Here is a 13,740-nt window from a genome sequence, read left to right on the forward strand (position 1 = left end):
AGAACAAGGAACACACCAGGCAGGTCCGAGATACTGTTGTGAAGAAGTTTAAAGCCGGATTTGGATACAAAAAGATTTCCCAAGCTTTAAACATCCCAAGGAGCACTGTGCAAGCGATAATATTGAAATGGAAGGAGTATCAGACCACTGCAAATCTACCAAGACCTGGCCGTCCCTCTAAACTTTCAGCTCATACAAGGAGAAGACTGATCAGAGATGCAGCCAAGAGGCCCATGATCAATCTGGATGAACTGCAGAGATCTACAGCTGAGGTGGGAGACTCTGTCCATAGGACAACAATCAGTCGTATATTGCACAAATCTGGCCTTTATGGAAGAGTGGCAAGAAGAAAGCCATTTCTTAAAGATATCCATAAAAAGTGTTGTTTAAAGTTTGCCACAAGCCACCTGGGAGACACACCAAACATGTGGAAGAAGGTGCTCTTGTCAGATGAAACCAAAATTGAACTTTTTGGCAACAATGCAAAATGTTATGTTTGGCGTAAAAGCAACACAGCTCATCACCCTGACCACACCATCCCCACTGTCAAACATGGTGGTGGCAGCATCATGGTTTTTGCCTGCTTTTCTTCAGCAGGGACAGGGAAGATGGTTAAAATTGATGGGAAGATGGATGGAGCCAAATACAGGACCATTCTGGAAGAAAACCTGATGGAGTCTGCAAAAGACCTGAGACTGGGACGGAGATTTGTCTTCCAACAAGACAATGATCCAAAACATAAAGCAAAATCTACAATGGAATGGTTCAAAAATAAACATATCCAGGTGTTAGAATGGCCAAGTCAAAGTCCAGACCTGAATCCAATCGAGAATCTGTGGAAAGAACTGAAAACTGCTGTTCACAAATGCTCTCCATCCAACCTCACTGAGCTCGAGCTGTTTTGCAAGGAGTAATGGGAAAAAAATTCAGTCTCTCGATGTGCAAAACTGATAGACATACCCCAAGCGACTTACAGCTGTAATCGCAGCAAAAGGTGGCGCTACAAAGTATTAACTTAAGGGGGCTGAATAATTTTGCACGCCCAATTTTTCAGTTTTTGATTTGTTAAAAAAGTTTGAAATATCCAATAAATGTCGTTCCACTTCATGATTGTGTCCCACTTTTTGTTGATTCTTCACAAAAAAATACAGTTTTATATCTTTATGTTTGAAGCCTGAAATGTGGCAAAAGGTCGCAAAGTTCAAGGGGGCCGAATACTTTCACAAGGCACTGTATGTCATGCAATAAAATGCTAATTAATGACTTAAAAATCATACAATGTCATTTTCTGGATTTTGTTTTTTCCGTCTCTCACAGTTGAAGTGTACCTATGATAAAAAATTACAGACCTTTACATGCTTTCTAAGTAGGAAAACCTGCAAAATTGTCAGTGTATCAAATACTTGTTTTCCCCACTGTATTTGCAAAAATGTTTTAAAAAATCAGTTTTTGCTTTGTCATTATGGGGTATTGTGTCTAGATTTGTTTTTTCCTCTCATCAATCTAATCAGTTTTAAAATAAGGTTGTAATGTAACAAAGTGGAAAAAGTTGAGGGGTCTGAATACTTTCCAAATGCACTGTATATATACACATGATGACTGACAGGGGTGCTGTTCTGAAGCCCCCATGCCTCCATCTTGACACTTTCCCAACATTGTAAAAAATATTTTGGAAGCTATAGAATTGCATTTACTAACGTCTACAATTGTTTTTGCCACATGTATTCTATTACACACACCTTAATGCACACATTTGAAATATATTATGAGAGCTAAACATACAAATTAAGATATTAAAACCTTTTCCTTAAAGTCTGTTTAAAAATACTAATGTTAGTGTCCCCACTACAACAAAAAGTACTTAAAAACACATGATTTTGTCCTTGAAACAATTAAATGAAATACTAGAAATCCATTCATTCCTATGGAGGACTGCTTTTCTGAGAAGTGCTAATATGGCCGACCAGTGGCTTCAAAGGCTCTCATTGGCCAATACATAGCATCAGAAATCCAGCAATCCAGGACTTTCTACACTTGCTTCCTGTTAAGATTTCCAATTTTTAATTTCAAGGTACATACCTACATGTATGCTACGGTCACAAGACGCAGGGCTCCTATTGTTCCCAGGATTTCTAAGCAAACAGCTGAAGGCAGGGCTTTCTCCTATAGAGCTCAATTTTTATGGAATGGTCTGCCTATCCATGTGAGAGATGCAGACTTGGTCTCAACCTTTAAGTCTTTACTGAAGACTCATCGCTTCAGTAGGTCCTATGATTGAGTGTAGTCTGGCCCAGGGGAGATAAGGGGAACAGCAAGGCACTGGAGAGACGAACCGCCCCCTCTCTCCACTGGGATTATCTACCTCTGACTCTGTTATGGGGGCTGAGTCACTGGCTTACTAGTGCTCTTCCATGCCGTCCCTAGGAGGGGTGCGTCACTTGAGTGGGTTGAGTCACTGAGGTGATTTTCTTGTCCGGTTTTGCACTCCTTCGGGCTTGTGCAGTGGAGGAGATCTTCGTGGGCTTTACTCAGCCTTGTTTTAATGTAGTAAGTTGGTGGTCTGTTGTTATCCCTCTAGTGGTGTGAGGGCTGTGCCTTGGCAAGGTGGGTGGGGTTGTATCCTGGCTGGTTGGCCCTGTCCGGGGGCATCGTCAGACGGGCCACAGTGTCCCCCGACCCCAACTGTCTCAGCCTCCAGTATCTATGTTGCGCTAGTCTATGTTCCGGGACTCAGTCTGTTATATCTGGTGTAATTCTCCTGTCTTATCTGGTGGCCTGTGTGAATTTAAGTATGCTCCCTCTAATTATCTTTCCCTCCCTCTCTCACTCCCTTCCAGGAGAAGCTGAGCAATAGGACCATGCGTCAGGATTTAAAAGCTTCTGATAGGCTAATTGACATCATTTCAGTCAATTGGAGGTGTACCTGTGGATATATTTCAAGGCCTACCTTCAAACTCACTGCCTCTTTGCTTGACATCATGGGAGTTTGTCTGTGGAGATGGGAGAACCTTCCAGAAAGAAAACCATCTCTGCAGCACTCCACCAATCAGTTCTTTATGGTGGAGTGGCCAAACGGAAGCCACTCATTAGTAAAAGGCACATGACAGCCCGCTTGGAGTTAGCCAAAAGGCTCCTAAAGGACTCAGACCATGAAAAACAAGATTCTCTGATCTGATGAAACCAAGATTGAACTCTTTGACCTGAAGGCCAAGACTCACGTCTGGTGTATACCGATCACCATCCCTACGATGAAACATGGTGGTGGCATCATCATGCTTTGGGGACTGGGAGACTAGTCAGGATCAAGGCAAAGATGAACGGAGCAAAGTACAGAGAGATCCTTGATGAAAACCTGCTACAGAGCACTCAGGATCTGACTGGGGAGAAGGTTCACCTTCCAACAGAACAACGACCCTAAACACATAGCCAAGACAACGCAGGAGAGGCTTTGGGACACATCTCTAAATGTCCTTGAGAGAGCCTGGACTTGTACCCGATCGAACATCTTTGCAGAGACCATAAAATAGCTGTGCAGCAACCCTCCCCAATCAAACATGGCAGAGCTTGAGAGGATCTGCAGAAGAATGGGAGAAACTAAAAAATACAGGTGTGCCAAGCTTGTAGCATCATACCCAAGAAGAACTGGGTAAAGGGTCTGAAAACTTATGTAATGTGATATTTCTGTTTATTTTGTATTTTTTTGCTAAAATGTTTTTTAAAAGTGTTGTTTTCTTAATCATTATGAGGTATTGTGTGTAGATTGATGAGTGGGAAAAAAACTATTTAATCCATTTTAGAATAAGGCTGTAACGTAACTAAATGTGGAAAAAGTAAAGGGGTCGGAATACTTTCTGAAAGCACTGTATAATAGAACCCACAATCTTTCTGTAACATTAAATCTGCTCCCTAAAAAAATACAAATAAAGTTTTCCTCTAGGATTTTGCCTGTGCTTAGCTCCCCCCCCCAAAAAAAAAAAACTCCATAGCCCATGCCAATGACAAGTATACCCATAACATGATGCAGCCATCACCATGTTTGAAAATATGGGGAGTGGTACTCAGTTATGTGTTGTGTTGGATTTTCCCCAAATATAACATTTTGTAGTCAGGATCTAAAGTTAATTTCTTTGCATGTTTTGGAAAATGTTTCTTCTGTACAGGCCTCCTTCTTTTCACTCTGTAATTTATGTTAGCATTGTAGCATAACTACAATGTTGTTAATCCATCCTCAGTTATCTCCTATCACAGCCATTAACATTAATCTCTGTTACTTTTTTAAAATCATCATGGCCTCATGGTGAAATCCCTGAGCGGTTTCCAGTCTCACTAAGCGGTTACCCGCAATTGAGTTGGGAAGGGAGCCTGTATCTTTGTCGTGACTGGGTGTATTGATACACCATCCAAAGTGTAATTAATAACTGCACGGTGCTCAAAGGAATATTCAATGTCTACTTTTCCCCCCTTCTTTTCAAACCATTGGAAAACCTCCCTGGTCTTTGTTGTTGAAATTCACTACTTGACTGAGTGATAATTGTACGGGGTAGTCATTTAAAAATGATGTTAAACAATATTATCCATGCAACATATTATGTGACTTTTTATTAAGCAGTTTTACTCCTACAATTATTTAGGCACTGGTATACTTTAAATCAGTGACATAAAATCTAAATTTAAACCATTTTAAATTCAGACTGTAACACAACAAAATGTGAAAGTCAAGAGGTGTGAATTATTTCTGAAGGCACTGTACACATCATTGGGTAAAACTAGAGATCTATCAGACCGACCACGACTGCGTTTACAGTTTCATACTCTCATTCTCAAAGATTGAAACGTGAATACCGATATGTGTAGGCTACGTTTGACTATTCTATCTACCGTGGTGCGTAATTTACGCAGTTTATAATGGCGTCTGTGCAAGAGAAAAATGAAAAATGAAGCGGAGAAAAAGTCTGTTGTAGAAATTGATAGCCTTTTACACGGGTTGCCACAAGTGGGCTGTGACCGTCTTTCTGAGTTTGTGGTTCACATTTTTTAAAAGTTTTACCCCAACTTGATGAAGATCAAATCGAATCAAACGCGGATATATGACGGGGATGGCTACAAGAAACGCGTCGCCTGTCTGCTTCAGGAACGAGAGTGAGGAGGAGGTAAATCCGAGGCTAGGAGTGTGGAGGTTGAACGGGCCATTTGGAGTACAGGTTTTCTGTTGTCTGGTGGGGTAGCTATTTCTAATGTAGAGAATAGGCTACATGTCAGCTAAAGCATATTCTCTGGTCTGATGTTTAGTGGCAACATCGCCTGCGGTTAACATGTTATTGGATTTTTTTTTAAGTACACTTTTAAAACTTACATTAACCTTAACTGTAGAGGCCTAGGCTGAATATATTGAATAACTTTATTTTCCCAGAGTTGGCAAATGAGTTTATTATGCAATGCAGGGTCTGTTAGCTCTGGGCCATTGCAGTACTTTCAAAAGTAGTCATACCCCTTGACTTTTTCCACATTTTGTTACATTACAGGCTGTAATTTACAGCGTTAATATAAAATATTTATTTTTATTTTTTAGAAATAAAAAACAAATATCATAATTACATATGTATTCAGAACCTTTACTCAGTCCTTTTTTGGAACGACATTTGGAAGTGATTACAGCCTCAAGTCTTCTTGTGTATGACGCGACAAGCGTGGCACGGTTTTCAGCAAGCATCTCTCTGTACTTTGCTCCGTTCATATTTCCCTCGATCCTGACTAGTCTCCCAGTCCCTGCCGCTGAAAAACATCCCCACAGCATGATGCTGCCACCACCATGCTTCACCGTAGGGATGGTGCAAGTTTCCTCCAGACGTGACACTTGGCATTCAGGCCAAAGACCTCGATCTTGGTTTCATCAGACCAGAGAATCTTGTTACTCATGGTCTGAGAGTCCTTTAGGTGCCTTTTGGCAAACTCCAAGCGGGCAGTCATGTGCCTTTTACAGAGGAGTGGCTTCTGTCTGGCCACTTAACCATGAAGGCCTGACTGGTGGAGTGCTGCAGAGATGGTTGTCCTTCTGGAAGGTTCTCCCATATTCACAGAGAAACTCTGGAGCTCTGTCAGAATGGCCCTTCTCCCCTGATTGCCAGCTCTGGGAAAAGTTTTGGTGGTTCCAAACTTCTTCCATTTAAGAATGATGAAGGCCACTGTGTTCTTGGGGACCTTCAACGCTGCAGAATGTTTGGGGGACCCTTCCCCAGATCTGTGCCTTGACACAATCTTATCTCGGAGCTCTACGGACTATTCCTTTGACCTCACGGCTTGGATTTTGCTCTGACATGCACTGTCAACTGTGGGACCTTATGTAGACAGTTGTGTGCCTTTCCAAATCATGTCCAATTTACTGAATTTACCACAGGTGGACTCCAATCAAGTTGTTGAAACATCTCAAGGATGATCAACGGAAACAGGATGCACCTGTGCTCAATTTCGAGTGTCATATCAAAGGGTCTGAATACTTATGTAAATAAGTTTATTTTATTTATTTACATTTTATTTACATTTATTTACATTTACTAAATGTTTTTGCTTTGTCGTGATGGGGTATTGTGTGTAGATTGATGAGGAAAATGTTTTATTTAATCAATTTTAGAATAAGGCTGTAACGTAACAAAATGTGGAAAAAGTCAAGAGGTCTGAATACTTTCTGAATGGACTCGATATATATATATATATATATATCCAGTACCAGTCTAAAGTTTGGACACACCGACTAATTCCACGGTTTTTATTGATGATTTTTAAACTATTTTTTACATCGTAGAATAATAGACACCAAAACTATTAAATAAAACATATATTTTAGATTCTTCAAAGTAGTCACCCATTGCCTTAATGACAACTTTGAACACTCTTGGCATTTTCTCAACCAGCTTCACCTGGAATGCTTTTCCAACAGTCTTGAAGGACTTCCCTTGTTGGCTGCTTTTCCTTCACTCTGCAGTCCAACTCATCCCAAACCATCTCAATTGGGTTGAGGTCGGGTGATTGTGGAGGCCAGGTCATCTGATGCAGCATTCCATCACTCTCCTTCTTGGTCAAATAGCCCTTACACAGCCTGGAGGTGTGTTGGGTCATTGTCCTGTTGAAAAACAAATGATAGTCCCACTAAGCACAAACCAGATGGGATGGCATATCGCTGCAGAATGCTGTGGTAGCCAGGCTGGTTAAGTGTGCCTTGAATTCTAAATAAATCACTGACAGTGTCACCAGAAAAGTACCCCACACCATCACACCTCCTCCATGCTTCACGGTGGGAACCACACATGCAGAGATCATCCATTCACCTACTCTGCGTCTCACGAAGACACAACGGTTGGAACCAAAAATTTGGACTCATCCGACCAAAAGACAGATTTCCATTGCTTGTGTTTCTTGGCCCAAGCAAGTCTCTTCTTATTATTGGTGTCCTTTAGTAGTGGTTTCTTTGCAGCAATTTGACCATGAAGGCCTGATTCACGCAGTCTCCTCTGAATAGTCGATGTTGAGATTTGTCTGTTACTTGAACTCTGTGAAGAATTTATTTGGGCTTCAATTTCTGATCCTGGTAACTGTAATGAACTTATCGTCTGCAGCAGAGGTAACTCTGAGTCTTCCTTTCCTGTGGCGGTCCTCATGAGAACCAGTGTCATCATAGCGCTTAATGGTTTTGTCGAGTGCACTTGAAGAAACTTTCAAAGTTCTTGAAATGTTCTGTACTGACTAACCTTCATGTCTTGCCATAATATGGACTTCGTCTTTTACCAAATAGGGCTATCTTCTGTATATCATTCGTACCTTGTCACCGCACAACTGATTGGCTCAAGGAAAGAAGGAAAGAAATTCCACAAATGAACTTTTAACAAGGCACAACTGTTAATTGAAATGCATTCCAGGTGACTACTCCATGAAGCTGGTTGAGAGAATGCCAAAAGCGCGCAAAGCTGTCATTAAGGCAAAAGGTGGTTACTTTGAAGAATCTAAAATGTAAAACATGTATCGATATGTTTAACACTTTTTTGGTTACTACATGATTCCATATGTGTTATTTCATAGTTTTTTTTCTAAAATATAGAACATAGTAAAAATAAAGAAAAAACCCTTGAATGAGTAGGTGTGTTCAAACTTTTGACGGGTACTGTGTATATATATATATATATATATATATATATATTTCCTCCTAATATTGTACAGTCTGTGTGTCGCTTCATTGGCCTGGGCTATTGCTTGTTTGAATTCAAGACCAGATTGATCTCCGTTTGTCAGTGTCGGAGTAGCCACTCATTTCGGTCATTTGTGTGTGATTAAAAAAAGATTGCGCTAATGTCTTCTATCATGTAAATTACGTAGAATTGCATGAAATGCGTTTTTAAAAGGTCATTTTTTTCTAGTACAAAGCATAGCTCCAGGGTTTATGATTTCTTAATCTGGCCCTGCCTGCAGGTGTTGTTGGTTAGTGGTAGTCGGACTCAAGACAAGTGGATTGTCCCTGGACGTGGCTGCTGTTCGAGAGGCGTGTGAAGAGGTAGGCTGAATTACTTGTCAACATCATTTGTGCATTCAGAGTTTTTATTATGCAAGGAGCTCATTGAAAGTATCATTTCACTTCTGTGCAGTTGCCCTTTGAAATGGTTTGTAAAGGTTAAAGGCCTGTATAGACTGGTATAGACAGGTAATTACACTTTTATAACGTGTTTATTCATTAATAATCTGATTTCTCAAAAAAAAACTTGATGTCCCTGAGCATAATTGTGTTAATAGAAAGGTTACTCTCATGCTAAATTGTTGCCTAAAGTTCTTAGAGGGTATATACGGTATTTGAACTGAAGCTAACCTTTTCTGTTGAACAAATGGGATAATACCATCTTTAAACATGTACATTTTAGTACATTTAGACACTTTTAGACACTCTTATACAGAGCCAATTACAGCTAGTACATTCATCTTAAAGTTAGCTAGGTGGGACAACCAAATATCTCAGTAAATACATTTTTCAGAAATAAAGTAGCTATCAGCAATGACAGTGCTAGTGGGGTGGGGGAAGTCAAGTGTGTGTGTTAGTTCACAGATGGGAATTATTTTATTATTTAGTTTTTTGGGGGGCGAGGGGGGTTGCTGTGTGGTTAATTAAGATACTCTTTAAAGAGGTAGGGTTCATGTAGGGTTTCAGATCTTCTAGTCTTTTAAGTTTATTGGTTTTCCATTAACTGTATTCAGCCTCATTTGTGAGTTCCTTGTGATCAATGTTGAGCTCATTTGTTAGGGAAACACAATCTGATGTATTGTTGTCTTGGCCAAATGTTATTGCAGGGTTTTGTTGATGTACTAATTTTACACTAGTTGACTTAACAGCCCTTATTTCAGCTCTGAAAAATCTAAACATTCTTCTATGTAAGCTATTCACTGAATGGGTTGAGGAGCCTCTTGATTGAGAGTCCATGTTTATAAATAGAGTAAAACTGTAACCTGAAGAAGAAAGTACTGCAATGACACCATGTTAATAGGAGCTGATCCCTCCCTCTCCTCCATGACGTTGCCCCCACCCTGGAACTGAAAATGGCAGCAATTCTCAGAACCCCCAGGTCTCATCGGGTGAAAATGTGAAAACATTGCAGTGTCCTGATTTTACTAAGAATCGTTATTCAAGGTTTAATCTGCTGTTTCATTTCTACTGAACATGTTGTCTTTCCAGGCTGGTGTCAAGGGGACATTGGGGCGACTACTAGGAATTTTCGAGGTGAGCTGAAAAGGTTTGTGTTTTTCCATGTCTTTGTGTTGCTTGTCTTTAAACTTGGGATGGCCTCCTAACCTTGAACACTAACAATTTTTCTTGATTTCCTCTTTCTCAGAACACAGACAGGAAGCACAGGACATATGTCTATGTCCTAATGGTTACAGAGATGTTAGAAGACTGGGAGGACTCTGTGAATATTGGTACATTGTTACTAGTTTTTTGTGGTGTTTGTGAAAACTGTGATGACTGGAAATCTATTTTGTTATGTGTGATCAAATTGATTAATCGGCAACAGATTGACCAGCTGATCATAATAGATGCTACAACTGCTGCTACTACAACTACTACTATTGTAGATCATTCATAGGCATTTAATTCCTGAGTTAATCTAGATTCAACCTGTTTTTGTAGCCCCCTTTCAAACTCCGCTCGTTATCCCTCTGTTGACAGGTAGAAAAAGGGAATGGTTTAAGACCGATGATGCCAGCAGGGTGCTGCAGTGCCACAAGCCTGTGCAGGCCTCGTACTTTGCGGCCCTACAACAGGGCTGCCTGAGCAACAACATGACGCCCCTGGTGGCCACAATAGGGGGAGGAGACCACTCCCCTACCTACAACATCAACCATAACTCTAGATCGAAGTATAAGTAAAACACAGAAACTCCTGTAGAATTCTCCACATCTTTTACCCGCTTCTTTTTCTTACCTAATCCTGCTCCTCCTACTACTACTACTTATTTTTTAAACTTCAAAACATCAACAGAAATGTTTGCCTTGACAGCCTTTTTTTGGTGCCAGAGTGGAGGTACAGACTTGAAGTGTTGGGTGAAAAAGATATAATACTTTGTAATTTGAATGTTTTTTATTTCTATTTTTATTACTAATTGCATGAGGTATTCCCAAACTCTTCCTCCTTTTCCTCGGTCCCTCATTCCTCTCTGTCATAAATGTGAGGTTTGTTGAATGCAACTCTGCTGTGGTGATGGAAAGTATTGCTATGCTATGTGTTTACCATTTAGTTGCCACACCCCTTTATATGACAGTCATGAGAATGACATAACCTCTCACCATGTACCGTGACAGATCGTTAGTCTAAGAGTTAAGAGTTATACAGTATGACAGGCTTTTTCAGTATGACATTTTCTGTAGTTTGTTTTCTTTTCATATCTTTTCTAATCATCTAAAAATGCATTTATTTGGTTAATGGTTAGATGGGCTTGTTGGAAAGCTTCCTGTTTTGTATGTGTGGTTAAGGTACATGGGTGTGTCTTGTGTGATGTAATCTGTAGGAATGGAATTATCTGGTACAAAACGGGCTCCATTGTGACGATAGCACAAGCTTTGGTGATTGGAAAGAGAAGTTTTGATAAGGGGGCTGACATAAAAAAAACACTCCCATAGTAGCTTCGGCTTTTGTTATCACACTAGGGCACATCTAACCAAAACATTGAAATGTAAATAATCTGCACATCTTGTTGTCAGTCTAGACTATAAAGATAATGTATTGATTGGTTTTATAATGAAATAACCAGAATAACAGAGAATTATGCATGTTATCTGATCCTCATGGGAAAGGAACAAGAACCCAAACTAGTTTTTGGTGCAGGAGACGTGCTCTTGCAGAGTTTTTGAATCATGTTGTGCATCAGGAGGTGGGTAGTAATGTCATCAGGTGTTGTTTATTGTGCTTGAATAGTAAGGCTAATTTAAAATGGCACTTGGAAGATTATGCCGCTGCTGGATAACGTGTTTGTCATACTCTGGACCCCACTAAAATTGATGTGTTCATGGTTTTCACTTGATAATTCTATATCCATTTACTTTGTTGTTAATATTCATATTTATTTTCTAATGGTATGATGGTGATTGATTACATATGACGGACGTTTTTCAGTCTGTACTAATCTCTCGGTGTGTGTATTGATGTAAGGTGAGGGCTGTTGATTGATTGGTGTGTGTGTGTGTGATGCAGGAAGAGATGTTGCACAACAGGAGATGCAATAACAAGGTAAATCACCTGCACGTTTTAGTGAGGGCAAATTTACGCTCATGTGAATCCATCAATTCTAAATTGTATTCTAACAAATGTTTACACTGTGATATAATTCTGCATTTCCCTTAAATGAACACTGGACTTTTGTTTTTATGTTAGCTATATTTGTTTTGTTAGGTTTTTGTTGTTTCTTGAAATGCACTTTTAAATAGTTCTTAATATATTATTTGTCTACTTTAGGTAGGTTCATCATTGGTTGTTCAAATTGATCATTTAAATCAATCAAATGCCATTGATCGGATGAATGGATGGATGCTGATAAGTCTCAGAACCATAGTGATTCTGGCCCAGTCAAGACTTGTGAACAAGAATAACTGGGATTGGTAGATATGTTAATGTTCTCTAGCCTATGTCAATGCAGAGACCAACTCTCCACTACTGGCCCTGGAGTTTGGTACTGTTGTTTGCTTGTCACCCTGGCCCACAAAAATAGATGTGTAGATTCTACTTCACACTGTACTTTGCCCTGATGGGCTAGTAGGTATGTGCCAATTTCAATAATCACGTTTTATAAAATCTTGTTTCAGGACCCCCAAAACTCCCAGGAACAAACTATGTAAGTTGTCATGTAACTGACTGGCTCTGGCAGAACTGGCAGAATATTTCTCAACTGAGCATAATTTAGGGCACAAAGAATGAGAATATTATATTCTTGTTGAGCAGGATTGTGCCAAACGTACCCATTGACCCAACTGATCTGGCACAAAGAGCTGTTAAGTTAGTTCTCAGCCTTATTCATCTCCTCTGGCAATGTTTTTAAGTTTTACACAACAGCCTAGTCCTATCCTTGAAATGGCCCTAGACCCGTGGTATGTAAGGCCCTCAGTTGGCTAGCTTTGCTTAGATGGATGCATTGTATTTACTTTTTAGCTGTTTATGCAACATTTATGTACTAGTAACTGCCTGGGGAGGTTTTTTGATTTTCCTTTCCTCTTTTATTTTTACATGGAACCTGAACATAGGGAATATGTGGTGTTTTTTAACTTGTGAAAATAGAAAAGGTCAGGCCTACTCATGGTAGACCTAAGATAGTCATATTGCACCAGGACGTAATGATTGTAAAGACACTCCAGTTGAATGCATTCAGTTGTACAACTGACTAGGTATCCCCCTTACTTTCTAATAAGTACATACATGGCTTTATTTCTCACTATATGGCCAGTAGGGATTGGCAATTTCAGTATGCCCCATGTTGTTTGTCTGTGAGTCATGGGGTGTGTTCAGTTCGCTTTCACGTTTGCACTGAACGACACGTTTCCCCCAAAACGGCATGCACAGTTCAACAGCCTTTGAGGTACGTTTGGTGGGTGTGACCATCTGAAATCGTAAAACTCGTGATGCACACCATATGATAATGTGCCCCTGGGCCACCATAAGTGTTTTTCAACTGGTCATTCAGTACAGTAGTTTACATTGAATTCAATATTGCGCAAAGTTGTATCATACTGAACCCAACCGTGTCATAAGATTTTGTGATGGCGCCATCTAGTGGTTATGGGTAATCTAACTAGGTGATGGCAGTTCTGGGTAATATGTTCCTGTTCTTGATGACTTCAGTTTACTGGTAAGTTTAATGGTCTTAACAGCATATAAAGCAAATCCAATGATGAAATATGTATCTTTCTAGATGACTGATGTAAACTGAAAAATTGTCAAATCCAAATCATTACATGCAATGGTCCAATCGGGGCAATTCAAATACACATATCACTGATTTCTTCTTCAATGGGGAATTACACAACAAAAGTGAAGATTGTAAAACAATTCTGCCAATTAATAAAACACCCAGTGTTCCCTTTTCTTATGGTTTCTTTGTATTTTCTTGTTGACTCCAGTTGGAGAAATGTGTTCGTCAACTCCTCTAGATTAAAAATAAAAGTTGTCTCATTACCACCTACAAATTCAAATGTATCACAGGAGGCCACTAAGGGGAGGACGCC

General features: G+C 39.9%; 1 pseudogene; it reads left to right on the top strand.

The window, feature by feature from the left end:
- The first annotated feature begins 4,852 nt into the window (after window positions 1-4,852).
- Window positions 4,853-13,600, top strand: LOC112221969 (annotated as a pseudogene).
- The last annotated feature ends 140 nt before the right edge of the window (window positions 13,601-13,740 follow it).

This window comes from Oncorhynchus tshawytscha, linkage group LG22 (genome assembly GCF_018296145.1).
Source record: "Oncorhynchus tshawytscha isolate Ot180627B linkage group LG22, Otsh_v2.0, whole genome shotgun sequence".
NCBI classification, from domain to species: Eukaryota; Metazoa; Chordata; class Actinopteri; order Salmoniformes; family Salmonidae; genus Oncorhynchus; species Oncorhynchus tshawytscha.